Source organism: Agelaius phoeniceus, chromosome 10 (assembly GCF_051311805.1).
Source record: "Agelaius phoeniceus isolate bAgePho1 chromosome 10, bAgePho1.hap1, whole genome shotgun sequence".
NCBI lineage: Eukaryota > Metazoa > Chordata > Aves > Passeriformes > Icteridae > Agelaius > Agelaius phoeniceus.
Window position 1 is genome coordinate 13,986,786 of NC_135274.1, and position 14,934 is coordinate 14,001,719.

Sequence of the window (14,934 nt, forward strand, 5' to 3'; positions counted from 1 at the left end):
AGAATAACACAAGAGCAAATACTTATATGGTGGCCCCAATAGACAACTTTCCTGGTGTGGAAATTAGAAAGGAAAAAGTTTTTATGCTGTGGAAAATGGAAGACCATAAAAGGCCAAACACAGCAAAACCCCTTTTATAAGTAAAACACAAAAATACTGGTTCTGTAGTGTATACTGATAAGATGAAATATTTCTGAAGTTATACAATAATGCTAAATGCATTATTTGTGTCAGGCTTTTCTAATACAGAATACTGATATTTTCAATGAGAAGATTTTTAATGTAGTTTGGTAGAGTTGTAAAAATGACAATATTTCTCAGTGAACCTTTTCCAGCAGTCTGAAGAGTATCCAAACACAATTGGCATCATTTTCTGAAGATAGCCTTACTTCTATGTTATTTATATTTTATTCTAGACTATTTCTAATTTAAATTCTGAAAAGAAGTAAAACCATTGTTTTCCAATTTTCTAAGAAAAGTTCACCTTGCCTCCCCAATCTGCTTCAGGGATTCTCTGGAAATCTCACAGAGTTTAGAAAGAGATTCCCTGCAGCCTTAGCAGTTTCCCTCTACTTCCACCTATATTATTAACTTTCCCACACCAACCCCAAATGAGCTTAAATATAGACTCCTCTACATCTAATGCACCATAATTAGCTCATCAGCTTCTGACAAGCCTAAATAGACTTGTTAGGGAATGACAAGTCTAGTCTATCTCACGCTGGAATGGGTGTCATCCCTCCCACTCAACCTCCAAGGCAGCCAACAAATCTCTTACAGCTCTTTGCAGGGTTTCCAGTCTCCTCCTGGATCCCAAAAGAGGGAGCCTTTTCACGTTTGCAGAAATTTACACAAAAGTGACCTGGAGAAGAAGGAGACTGTAGAATTTATTGGTGTGAGGTGTTACCCTCTCACTTTCTGCCCATCAAGCTAAAGAAGGGACTGTGAGGTTGGAGGGAACAATTTTGACTTGTTTTCTTAGGCTGACTCCACATTTGCCAGAGCCAAAATTAGTTCCTCAGCTCCTGATGAATCATGCTGATGGTACTTACTTAAAATGTTAATAACTCTTAAAATAATAGGAGTCTGATCTAATCTTTATTTCTCTGCACTTCAGCTCAACTAGAAGAATCCAGAGAGCAAAAATGTATTCCATTTATTCCAGGTTGTTTATTTATTTATTTAGCTAGGGAAAGCAAAAATGGCATGGAGTAACAGTGCATTGGAGCTGCTGAAAAATACCTTTCCTGTACAGGAGAACCAGCATGCCTCAAACAAAGGATCCTGCCACTTTTGGAAAGTGTTGGTTTTTCCAGGTGCATAATTCAAAATTGAAACTTTGGAACCTACCAATATTTGCAATTTTTGAGAAATGGGCAGACCCATCACTTAAAAAAAGCACATGTATTGCTGTTATGTTAAATTTATTTGTATACATAAGTCTTAATAGTGACCCATCTGCTTCAGAGTTTATGCAATTTAGGTGCTTGTCTGTCTAAATTCTATTTCAGGATCTGGCTTCTAAAAACACTACCTCAAAAAGCATTGCTTGGCTGGCCAGGACTGCAATACAGATTCCATTCCCTCCTGTGCTGGAAGGTCTCCTCAGCAACAAGGACAGACTAGATAAGGTTGTCCTCCCAGCCCTGGGCAGGAGTTAAAAAGAAGGAAAAGGAAAAGGAAAAGGAAAAAAAGGAAAAGGAGAAGGAAAAGGAGAAAAAAACTGAAGATTTATTTAGAAAAATCCCACATTGCAGATTCTTCAAGAATGAGTACTTTGACAAAATGAGAAGGCCACATCATCATTAGGTTATTACAACATCTGGGATTTTCAGAAGCCACTTGAGGATCTGGGAGTTGGATACCTCTGGAAGTCTGTGTTAAATTTGCAGCTTAAACACTATTGGTCTACTGACTTGAGTGGAGCAATGCAATTTTCAGCAGCTGAGTCAATGCTGAGTGCCACAAAAAGCCTGTAGAGAAATTTAAAATCCTGCTCTGATAATAAAATGGATCTGAAATAATGAAACTGCAATAAAATTAATATGATTCTCATTTGCTGTTTTAGCAGTTATTACATCTCAGTTTCTGAAAAATATCTGTCTTTTGTTTCTTGTGCAGTAGGATTCTGCCCTAGGAGAATCTTAGCACCAAGTTATAAATCTCTGAACCCTGAGAATTTCAACAGAAATATTTATTCATTCCTAACTAGTTCGGGTTTAACAGTAACCCTGTAATTAAATTGTGTTTTTTTCACTTTTCCCTTGCTGTTTGAGAGAGAATGTGCTCAGCTCTTTGGTATACAATGAGAACTAAGTGAATGCTAATCTATTCTAACCTCAGTGGATTTGAAGGAGAAAATAGACTTTGATTTTTGTAATTGTTTTCTAAAATAAGACTTTCAGGGAACAAAACCACCTCAGAACAGTACCTTCACATCTTTATCCGAAATTTCAAATAAAAATTCTGGTTTCATCACTGTAACACAGAATAGCAAATGTTCCTGTCAGACTTTAATTGAATCACCTAATGGATGTCAAAATATTTTTTTTATGAAGTCTTCATTTATAAAGTCAAAGTTAATGAGAGAATGTGCCTTCTGCTCTCACAAACTACAAGTTGGCTATATATGACATGTTCTGTGCTACTGTCATCCCACACTAGGCTAGCTAAATTACCACAAAGTTGAAAGTGCTCCCTCGAGGCCCCAAATAAGGTTGGCTTGCTCAAGTACTGCTTTTTTTGTTGTTGGGTTTTTTTGAGTGAACATGAGCTAGGCAATGGCTCAGGCATGAAGAGGAAGGCACAGTTACTGGGACATGACCCTGGTACAGGGACACAAGCACCAAAGCAATGGTGGGAAGGAGTGGGAGTGCCTTCAGCTAAATTTGGAAAGCCACATTTGACATGTTGTCTTGTCCCTGATCATGAGTTGTCCTGCAGAGAAAGACAGTCCATCTGTTTTTTGGAAAAACAGGAGCACCAGAGAGGTGCAGACAGGCTGGGGTTGTGAGTGAAATGCACAGACACTCAGGTTTCCTGTTCCATTTGCTCGGACCTGCACACAAAGCCAGCACTTCAACCAAAGAATCAATATTGAACAAAATGACCTGTTAGTTAGGGAAGTAGTGTGATGGTCACTGGGCCCTCTGACATACCCTGGCCATCAGAAAAGTTTGTTGAATTGATATTTTTAATCCCCTCCCACCCCATGACAGATCCAGGAATGAACATTTCCCTTCCTCACTACAAAACCCTATTTAAGGCTGCCAGGACAAGAGGATTGCTGTTTAATTCCTGTGAATCCTTAATGCCAAACATTGTTCATTTAAAGGGTTCAGACAGACAGAATTTAAAAGTAACATGGCTCTAGTGAAATGTTTTGTTTTGCTCCTTGCAAGTGGAATAATGAATTACTGCTTTAAACTCTTACCTCCATATTTTAAAAGTCAGGAAATGTGACAGTGAAATTAAGAAGCATCTGATGAAGTGTTGTGGTATCCATGGAGGAAAAGCTACATTATATGCAACTTGCCTACTCAACATAATACACTCTGGAAAACTGGTTAAAACTGGTACACTGAGACCAGAAAAATGCTTTGAATAATCAGGATCAGTAAGCGTATGAAGGCACAAATCTTCTGGGAGTATTGGAGAAGACAGACAACACTGACCTTTGCCCTAGTAGAAAATTAACCATTTTTTCTTGAGCAAAGTACAAGGAAAAAAAATCTTGTTCTAATACAAAAAAGAGTGCATGAACCTTCTCTGCAAAAGCCAGGGAAAACATGAGGAGCAGAAAAGCACAGTCTTAGCAGGGGCCTCAGAAGCTTAGGCTCACACACAGAATTTTTTAAATACCCTAAGAGTGAGAGGCTCCAGGTGAGATCTTTTCCCCACTAAGGTCAAGGACAAAACACCTTCTGATTTTGTCCCCAAGATCTTGATGTTCTTCAAACTGAGGTGTTAACAACAGAAAAATCAATATGATCAAATTTATTTACATAACCCATGTATTTGCAACATATGGGTGTTTTTTGTATATTAAAGGTGCTTCAGGAACTAGATAATGAGCCACAACATTCATTTCACAGGGCACAGTGGTATCAGCTAATAATAAGGTGTCTAGGAATGAAGATTTCTGGGGGCACTGAGTTAACATAAGTGTTTCTCAGGATGTCCTATTGGCAAGATCGCCGTTTCCATTTGCAAAGCTTAGCAGTACAATTTAAAGACAAATAAAGATTTATTACAAACACAGGCTTTTTGCCCTTGCTTGTGAGTTCTTTCTTTATGCAACACTAACTCCATAAGAAAAACAGTACCTTTCTATATTGAGGGAAGTAAATTTTATGACTTCCTGAGCATAACTGAGATGTCTGGATCAATGCATAAATGAAACACTAAATTTAGTAAATAGAGTCTTACTCTCTGAATGTACAGTATTTATGTATCTCTACACTGTGTCTTGCACTCAAAGTTAGCAGAAGCATTTCTGGAGCTACAATGATACGGAATAATAAATTCAGATCAAGGGCTTGATTAAAAAATCTGTAGAAATTAGTATTTCTTTTCTCTCTCTCATGATAACGCAGAAACCCAAGATGCTGTCTTAATTATCTAGAAATAATACTAATAAAGCAATGGAAACAGGTAATAACAAGGTACTCAGCTTGTTAAAACTTTTGTGCCTGTGATCATCTGGAGCAGAGTATCTCAGCTGCTCAGAGCACAATGTCACCTGGCTTTTCCACGATGGGATGTGCTCTGACAGACCTGGGGCCCTTCACTACTGCATTGACTATGTGGTTACTCAGCAGTCTTCCCTTTTGTTTTTACCTTTCCTCCCAATATCATTGCTTTATGGTAATGTCCTGATTTTAAACTAACAAATAAATAAAACCACTCAAATTCTACTCTGAAAGATTTCTTCTTCACCTCAAATGTAAACTGAGACTTGAGTACAAAGAACTTTAAAGCTTTCAAAACTAATTTTTCCAAGTACAGTGAAGGAAACTATAGTGGGCTGTGGATCAAATCACATCTAATATCTTTAGTGCAGAAACAGGGCAATATAGAGACATCCAGGAAGCTGTGGAAAAACCCTTTGAACATTCCACATGATAGATATTGTTTTTCATACTCTTAATTCGCTACATCCTGTCCCTTCTGTACATCCTAAGTATCCTTTCATCCTACAGGTCTCGGACTTTGTCTCCAAAGCACCCACCAAACAATCCTTGTGAAATCCAAAGTGAAACAATCCGTGCCTTTTCCAGGGACTTCAGCCCATTAAAAGGGCAGGCAGAGCCAGGCTTTATCTGAGCCCGGAGGCATAAGCCAGAAAGAGAATTTCAGGCTGTTTTCAGTGTAATCCTGCGGTGGGTGTGTTATTTTCCCTGGCAGTGACCGGCAGCGCGGGGCCGAAGGTGCGCAGGGGCGGGAGATGCGCGGGGGATGCGCGGGGGATGCGCGGGAGATGCGCGGGCGATGCGCGGAGGATGCGCAGCGCAGCTCGGCGCCGTCAGAGGGCGAGCAAGGGCAGCTGTGGCCAGAAGGAAACAGCCTCAAGCAAATAAAGTAAAAAATAAAACAATAATTTTTTTAAATTAACAAGAATTAAAATAAAACAAGAAAAACATTTTTAGCGATCCTCCTCTGTTGAGCAAGCAGCTCTGCAAACCCACACTGCCTTCCTCTTCCCTGAGTCTCCTGGCACTGCAGGGAATGTGTCTTGGCCACCAGCAAAAGCAAGATCAGACCCATTTTGGTCCAGCTGTAATATTTAACTTTTGGAATTTGTAAGTCATGTATAAAACAAGACCAAACCCCAAGGTTCAGTAATCTAACTGCTGTGCCAGGGACACAGGCAAATCAGAGGGATTACAAATGCTCAGTGCAAGGGGAGCAGCTGATGTCTAAAAGGCTCAGTAAAATAATAAGAGATTCACACCAGGAAACAGCCACAACAACATGTGAAATGTATTTTTAAGGCATTTAATAGATTTCTATTAACCCCTTGGACTGTTGGGAAAGGCCTGTGGAAATAGAAAGATATGTCAGAGCAGAACCATCAGCTGCAGAGAATGTTAGTTAAATAAAATTTCAGTTTTCTGAGAGACATGAAGGAAAAGAAATGGTCCATCACAAGAAAACCATCATTTTCTCCTACGTACCCCAAAGCAAAGCTAGAGTGATGTATGAGGAAAATATTTTTTGTACTTCACTCCTCTTAATATCCCCTTACCTTTCAGCTGAAACAAAAAGGAGGTTAATAAAAATTAAAAGACAGAAATTTTTAAAAAGGTATTTAAAATATCATTTCTATTCCCTTCCCTTGGGAAGGCACAACAGTTGTCACTGTCATTGTCTCAAACCCCAAGAGATACAGCAGCTCCTTCCTATTATTAGAGTTTAATCTGTGCCCACATTTTTTTAAATGTCCCACTTTTCCTCCCTCCAAGACACTTCTTTACAAAAGCTGACAATCTTTAATTGTTTCTATCTTTTACTCCCTATCAGGAAAATTAGGACTTCTCTGTTCGCCTTGTACTTGCCAGAGAAGTTAGCCAAGATTTATTCATGATGATGATTTTTGCTGTTTGTTGATGATGTCCTTGGTTCAGAGTTTCTGCTAGGTGTTTATTGGACCCCAGCAGACAGAACATAACAAATTGTGAGGCATAAGGTTTCTCATGAGGGTTTTTTTTTTAAATAAATTTGTCATTGTACGTCATAATAATCTTCTAACTCTCCAAATACTCCCTCCCACTTTGAATGTCTCTTCAGTTAAGTTTTTTGACAGTGATTTCCACATGCAAACCCTGTGTCAAAAATACACCTTTTGTGATGCTGCTGAGGAACACTGAAGCTTCCTAAAATATCAAGCTTCCAGACTTAATTCTGATCTCTTGATTTATCTATTGCACATGAGTGCTTTCCATTCGCTCCGGATAAACTAAATGTTCGCCCTTTGCAACTTCTACCTTTTTTTGCATAAAAAGTGAATGTATATCCTCAGATCAACAGACTGACTGCCACAGAATTATTTTATTTTTGAGAAATAGTGAGGTATGAGCATCAGGATAACTATTCCCATGGCGTGGAAACAGACTCTGGTAGGGAGATATGAGGATTAGAAACATTAAGAATATTTTCACTTCATAGGACATTATTTCCTTTTCATGTGACTTTTCTTTACCTTCAGTTTCATGTGATTAGAAGGCATAACAAAAAATGAGGACATTTAAACCCGCCTCACATTATTTACTTCATGCAGTCAACATTCACAAGCATCAAAGCTTTTCTTTCAGTTTTCTATCAAAAACCACGAAGCTTTAAGGCTTGGCCAAAGAATCAACACAAACCCAAAGCAGAGGCATCAGCTCATGAGACTGCTGACAGAATGGATTAAACAGACGTTTGAAAGTATTGCCAATGCTGTGGGAGAAAAAAGAAAAGGCCTCAGTTCTACGCTTTCTTTTAAACTAAGAAGTCCAGCTTTTGTAAACTATTCACTTTGTTGATGCTCAACAAATACCTACTGATGAGATGACATCATCTGCTAATGAAAATAATTGCCCAAAGGCTTAACCCTGGTTTTGGGTAAAATATATGGGCTATTCAAGCTTTGATTTAAAAAATAGAAGAATAAGAATGGATTTTCGTGATCAAGGAAATGTTATAGTCCTTGTTTGAAAATGGGGTCTGACTGCTTTCACAAGTGGAATTGGATCCTGGAAGAATAATATCATTGTGGTGTTCCACAGAATTTCAATACATGCTCAGATTTGCTCCTTCTTTGCCCATTCATTATTAGCTGTTTTAGTGCTGGGGACAGGTATCATGGTGGCTTGTATTTGTCAGCAATGCTGCATTGTCCATACTGGGACATTATGCTTTCCCTTTGGTGCTGAAGTGGGTGGAGATGCATTAATGGTTAAGGTTACTGTGCCCCATAAACTCTATCAGCTATGAAGCTCACAAACCATGGACCTCAACACCAGATAGAAAGAAAGAACTTTTGCAGTTTTACTAACTTTTGGACACTGAACAATTAAACACCATACTTCCTTTGATACTGTGTCATACTTAAGATTATTCTTTGAAAAATCCTTTCAAATTAAATGAATTCCTTTCTTTTGATGCAACTAGAAAAGCATTGATATTGAACTAGAATAATACTGTCATTCATTTGCTCAGAGTAAAACCACTTGGCCAAATCATAAGCTACATAAAGCTTTGAACATATTACGTGCCTATTTTTAAGCAAAGTTTTAGAACTACATTATGTGGCATAATCTTTTGACATTTCCATCCAAAGAAACTATTAAAAATCATTTGTCTTGCTGCACTGCTGGGCATATACTTTTCAGAAAGATTGACTAGCACATGCCACTGTATTTGAGGGGTTTCACAGGTGTTCTGTATTGTTTGAATACTAATATGTTATAAAAAAACGTGATCTCCTGAAGCTTGGTAGTGCCACTCATTACATCCAGTCTTTCAGCTTTATGAAGCCAATTCCTCTGAAAATGTTCCCTCTGAAATTCAAGAGCAGCATATTTTTAGTGAATTCTATTTAGAAGACATAACTAATTTTCTTAGATACGCTGTTTGTTCCTTCAGTTATGCCATTTGTTTCTTTGTGAAAAAAAAAAAAAATCAGACTCTTCTCTGTAAGTGGAACTTGGTCCTTGAGAATGAATCAGATTTACCTAAGCAAGATGCAGTTTGGAAAGTAAATATAAAAAAAATAAACTTCAGCTCTCAGTGTCAGTCATTCAAGTTTCATTCTTTCCATGGTGCTTTGTTATTTTATGCCAGACCTTTAGTCCAAAGATGCTCAATGATAGACTATAGTAATTATGCAATATCTCATGAAATGCTTTGTTTAACAACACTGGCATTGCTTTGAGAATGGTAGAATAAGTTGGTTTTGATTCTATGTCTCTGATGGTGGACTGTAACTTTTTTTTTTAAGCCCTTCTTTTGGATAGAAGAAGGAAATGTTACTGGCAAAGGAAACACCTTTCCTGCAGACATTTAAATTACTGATCTATGGACTAAGTATAACTACAGAATTTATATTTTTTCAAAATTCTGTTGCATGCATACAGAGCTGATCCAGCACTATCAACGTTCTCAGCTACTCTTTCATTTTACTATGACAGTAGTGATTTCAAAGACATCCTGAAATGTCTGTAGGGCTGTAATTTGACTGAATATCAACTTCCTGCATCTCCTAATAATCCTTCTTCTCAGTTTAGGTTTGTGGGTATTTTGTTCTTCATCTTTTAAGAGCCCTCTGCAGGACACAGAGGAGGTTTTGAGCTTTTTCCTAGTCAAATATATGATATATGCTGATTTAAATAATGATACCCTAAAACACAGCTCTAACCAGAAACACCCAAGATGGTCCTGGCTGCTTTGAGGAACTGTCATACCAGCTCCCTCCATTCCTTTTCCTCTTGCACACTGCTGCTTCTGTATTCAACATCTATTTCTACTCTTTGATTAAATGTAAGCCAGCTCTTGCTCTGTGGATTTGCAGTAAGACTACAAATACCTCAGCACTTAGGAGCCAGAAGTGTTCTTCAGGCAGAATAGCACACAAATGTTAATTTAGCATGTTCTAGACTGGGCACACAGTTCCTGCCATTCATGTACATCACTTTTACATTGCTTTAATTCTGCCAACTTTAGCAGAGTTTACCTTGATTTAAACTTCTGAATAAGTGAGGCACCAGGATAAATCAGGCAAAAAAACCCAATCATATTTTATTATATCTACAGTAATGGTAAGTATAGTTCCTCACGTGCAGTTACAGGGATGGTTGTGGTATTCCCCATTAAAAAAATCCCACAAGACAGTTAGATTCACTAATTTCAGTCAGCTGACAACTAGTTAAGAGCCAGCAATAGGGACAGAGGGCTTTTCAGCACAGGGGTTTAAAGTGCTAAAGCCTTCATTTCTGTCTGCTTTTTGTTGTGTAATGCATTTGTATCACTCCCAGCAATGTATCTCATATGCAGAAAACTCATTGCATTTTATTTTCATCATTTTATTGATTCATTTTTAAGTGTCTGTTTTTCTCAAGGTTCAGGTGCATGGTGGCACAATTTTGTCACAATTAGAACAGTCTACCAGGTGACAGGGAGGGAATGCAGATGAGTGAGGGCCTGGTTGATTCAGATCTAGAATTCAAATCTCTGGAGAAAAAATTGGCAAGCTTTGGGCTACATCCAGCTCTGGTAAAAAAAAAAAGGGTGAATTCATTGAAGGCTCTGATGTTACAGCAGCCAACAAAGAGGTTACCTGAATAGTTCCAGCTACTTTAAATTTAGAATCTGACTAAAAAAGACAAGCTACAATTATGCCTGCCTGACTCTTCATTGAATATCTGGTTATATTATAGGTCTTACTCCTCATCTTCAAAGCCATCCATCAGATTAGCCTAAGCTATTATGGATGACCTCCCAAGAGATCTCCAGTCCACTGAGCTCCCTAGAGTCAAAGATAAAAACTGAAGTTAGGACTATGGAAGCCAGAGCTTTCCTGACCACTCACCCACAATGTGTCTCCATCCTCAAAGAGATGAGCTCTTCTGGGAATCCCAGCTTCTTCAGATCAAAGCATAAAATCCACCCCTTAACATGGTCTTCCCTGAGAATAAAAGATAAAAAGTCCTGCTGTCGAGGAGGTGATGAGAGAGCTACGGCGCTTTTTAATGTGTTTATTTTCCAGCCTGGAATGTGCTCACACAGTACAATGTTGGAGAGCAACAAAACCCCCCCAGCAGGCAGGGGGGTCATTGATGGCAGCCTCTGTGCTGGGGAGAGACTAAACAGGAGAGAGACACAGAGGGATGCAGGACTGGGGCTCACTGCAGTTTAACCGTGACAAGTGACTTTGGTGGTCTCCATCCTGCATTATGCTCAGGGTGGTCTACATAAATCAGCAGGATCAGCTTTGACTAGGGATGTTTTTCATTTAGTGCCTCTCTCAGATTCAAAGGTAAATTTTCAGATTCAGAAGCTGTGATGTGATATTTTCTCTGCCATATATTTTAATTTGTATGGCCTATGCAGAGGTTTCATGCACTCACATGGTTGTGTGTGAAATACAAAGACAAGTAATGGATTTATTATGCTGTTTTCAAGCTCTGCTAGTCTAATACTACATGAGTTTGAGTACAGTCACACTCTTACTATGTAATTTATCTGTATACATTCCTCTTCTGGAAAATGGCTTTGTTTTTGTGGTGCAGGTGCAAAAGAAGCGTTATCATCAAGAACTTTTCAAGTTTCAGTATTTCAGCCAGTTGCATTAGTAAAAATTTTCTAAATTCTATATAAATCCCTCAAACTATACATCAATAAAAAAGGTATTTTTACCAATGACCACAGTGTATTGAAAACTACTTAGATAGTGTGACTAACTCAGACTGCATTGCTATTACCTCACTAAGCCTTAGTTCTAAGTCTTTTCTCTCAAATGGTAACTTGATAAGAATTTACTTCTCATAATCAGCAATCATGAGTAGGTTTGAATTCCTACATCATTTCTTATGGGAAAGCAGCACACCTAAGACAATCCAAGGGTTTGTTTGCACTGCAGACTGCTGTATTGCAAAGGTACAGGCTCTACACTCATGCAAGATTAAATAGCCTCTAAACTTATTTAAACCAGCTTTAAAAGAACTCATTCTAAAGTCAGTATCTTTCCTGGCATACAGCTGCTGTCATCTGATCTGTTCTGGCTTCTTTCTAACATATTACTTCTCAAATGGACACACGCACAAGGTTAGATTTTTCATTATGCTTTGTTCATCTGGGATTTTCATTCAGTATATTTGATTGCAAAGCCCTGGTTTTAGTGAAGGCCTTGCAGGAGCAGAATAGAAGCAGTTTAGCCTTGTGTCCCTGGTTGATCCAGCTCAACATCCATGGAGTTTCTCAGAGCACTCAGCTGAGCACATACCTGCATGTGTGCAGCTTTCAGGCCACTGCTGTCCACTTATCTGCACCATACATTTGTGATTACATACATTAATTGTTACAGCTCCTCTAAGGTTTGAAGACATTTAAAGGAATCCAGATATACTATTAAACTATACACTGGCCTAAAGCATAAATTCAAGTAATTCAGCAATAATGAAATAGGGGCAATGTAATTGAGATTATTATTCTGATTTCAAGTACAGTATTTGGATTTTTACTGGTGTTGTAGAAATTAAAATCTGGCCTATAGTAGTATTGTTTCAATCCTGACAAACCTTTCCACAACTATTTTTTCTTCACATGGATAAGGCTGTAAATAAGTACTTACCCCATAAAATGAATATGGTACATGAAATACTTTGTCTTTGTATTCTTGCAATGTATGTAGCCTCATACAAGTACAGAAATGGATTAGACATTTCTCTTTGGTTAAGAGATATATCAGTGCATAAAGTCACAGTCTGGGTTCATTTAGCCTTTTCATTTGTAGTGCTCCATATTACATGAGTGCAGATCTATTTGAATCTGTTTAATATTCATGATCCTCTCACCAGTCTGAGTGAAAGAGATAAAGCTTTTGATAGCAATCTCAGCAACTTGATTAACAATGCACTAATCATCACTACCATTGACCTGATTCAGAAATGTTTTCAATTCATCCATCACTTTATAACCAAAGATGATTGCATTACCTTACCATTTTTTATTTAAATAAAACCACATGAGCTGTAAATATCTTGCCATTTCACTAAATGCACCTTGGTACCAAATTAATTTATTTTTAAAACTAAATACCAAAATGACCTATAATAACCAATTAGGGCAGGAGCATAGGGAAAACGTATCACAAGTGGTCTGCAATAAAATCAATTCACTTTGACTTCACATCAATAAATGTTAAATTGTGCCAAGGAATTAATTTTGCAATAAATTGTTATTGTTGTTATAAAATCTAACTAACACATATTACCAGGAGTAATTATCCATATATCAGAATGCATTGAATGTAGAGTGTGCACTATAATTACTCCCAAAATTGCTTATCATTCAAATGGTAATTTTAGGGATAATGTTTCTTTAACTATAACTTTATAAATTTCATCAGAAATTTATTTTTAGGGGTTTTTTTTCTTTACTTGGTACTGCAAAGAAAACAGAAAACTGACTGTTAAAAATGCAACAGATAATAAATATGGTAATGCAGTTTAATCAGTATGTCTTAATATATAATTGCCAAATTTTGCCACACTATTAGTAAAGTAAGATACCTCCTTGTGAGTGGAATTTCCTTCATGAGTGCAAGCTGGAATCTCCAAGTCTATTCATGGCAATAGGTAGAGTACAGCACTGTAAAAATATCAGCATCCCAGTCTGTGTGAACACAAAACCTGTAGGGGTCATTAAATGTTTTTAGATATTGAATTTTTCTCTTGTTCTAGTATTTGTATTCGGGCTGAAGTCCACTGTCACAAGGGTTTGGTTCAGCATTTGGAAACTGTGATATCAATGACCAAACAGGAAAAAAAAAAAGAAAAAAAAAAGAAAAAAAAAAAAAAAACACCACAGAAAAAAGAGAAGACATTCAAGCCTCTGTACTATTTTACCTTTTTTAGACCTGAAAGGCTAGTTCCAGAATACAGATACTATCATGCTTTTAGTAATTTTTAAATGTTGTGATTAAATTGTGTTGATCATTAGAAGTTTGAAATTATCATGACTGTTTCCAGCTCACCTGAAGCCCTCTAATGGCATTTATTGTTTATTGTTTTTCATTTTTGCCTTAACAACATCGTATATCTGAAGTTCTGAACATCCCAAGTCATGGGAGAATACACCTGGAAAGATGTCAGTGTTTTGTATAACTGTGGTATTAGGCACAGAACCAATAATATCTTGGGACAATTCCTAACAGTATCCAGTTGCTTTTTGATGGATTAGTGTAAGTTAGTAGTGTTTGTTTAGTTTCATCACCACTACTTGAGCTAAAAAAATTTTGGCAAAGTCTGTATATAGGGCAGGGAGTTTAAATGATTTTATTCACAGAACTGGTCATATAATTGTGAATTATAAGAGGAAGAGATTAAGGAAGCTCAACTCATGCTGCTGTGATGGAGCTTGTCGTGTAACAGGAAACTCAGTCTGTGCAACTGCTGTTGCTGCCTAAGAGCAGTGCATCAGAACAGTCCTTTACACTAATACTAAATTCAAAATACTAATATGGTGATTAACTTTGGTGATGAATTTTGGGGCTTCTTCTTATGACATAACACTGTTCTGTGGAACATATGCTTTATGCTACTTTATTTTCATAACCACATAGAGTAGATTAAACCAGAAAACACAGAGGCTTTCACATAGTATTTTTGAAATAACTTTAAGACAAATGTGAAGTGCCATGAATAATGAGTTTTGTATTCTGTGAATGCTACTGAATTTGCGGTTTCATCAGAAAATATTGGTAAGGATGACCAAGTCCCTTGTTTTTCAAATGTTTGCAGCACACATCTTGAGGATGTGACAGAATTTTCTACATTTTCTTTATTGCCCTGGGTGAACTGCTTATGTCTAAAAGCCCAGAGTGCCAGCAGGAATCCAATCATTTGTAAGAATTACCATGATAATGAAATTGCACTTTTACTTTTGGAAGTGGTCAACACATACTGTAATGATGAAATAGGCGATCTCTAAATTACTGTCTACATCTTGTAGTTGTAAGAAAACATTTTTTCAATGAGAAAGACATTTTAAATCTCCTGGAACAGCACTGTGAAAAACTTCAGCACAATGGGGGACAGGGGGCTTCTCATACTTCCCTTTGGACACCCAGTTTAACCCCACCAGGGTAGGTTCCTCTCTAGGTCAGTCCTAGTCAGGTGACTGATGTAAGCCAGACTCCAAGAACACACAGAGTACATGAAATTGCTTTCCTAA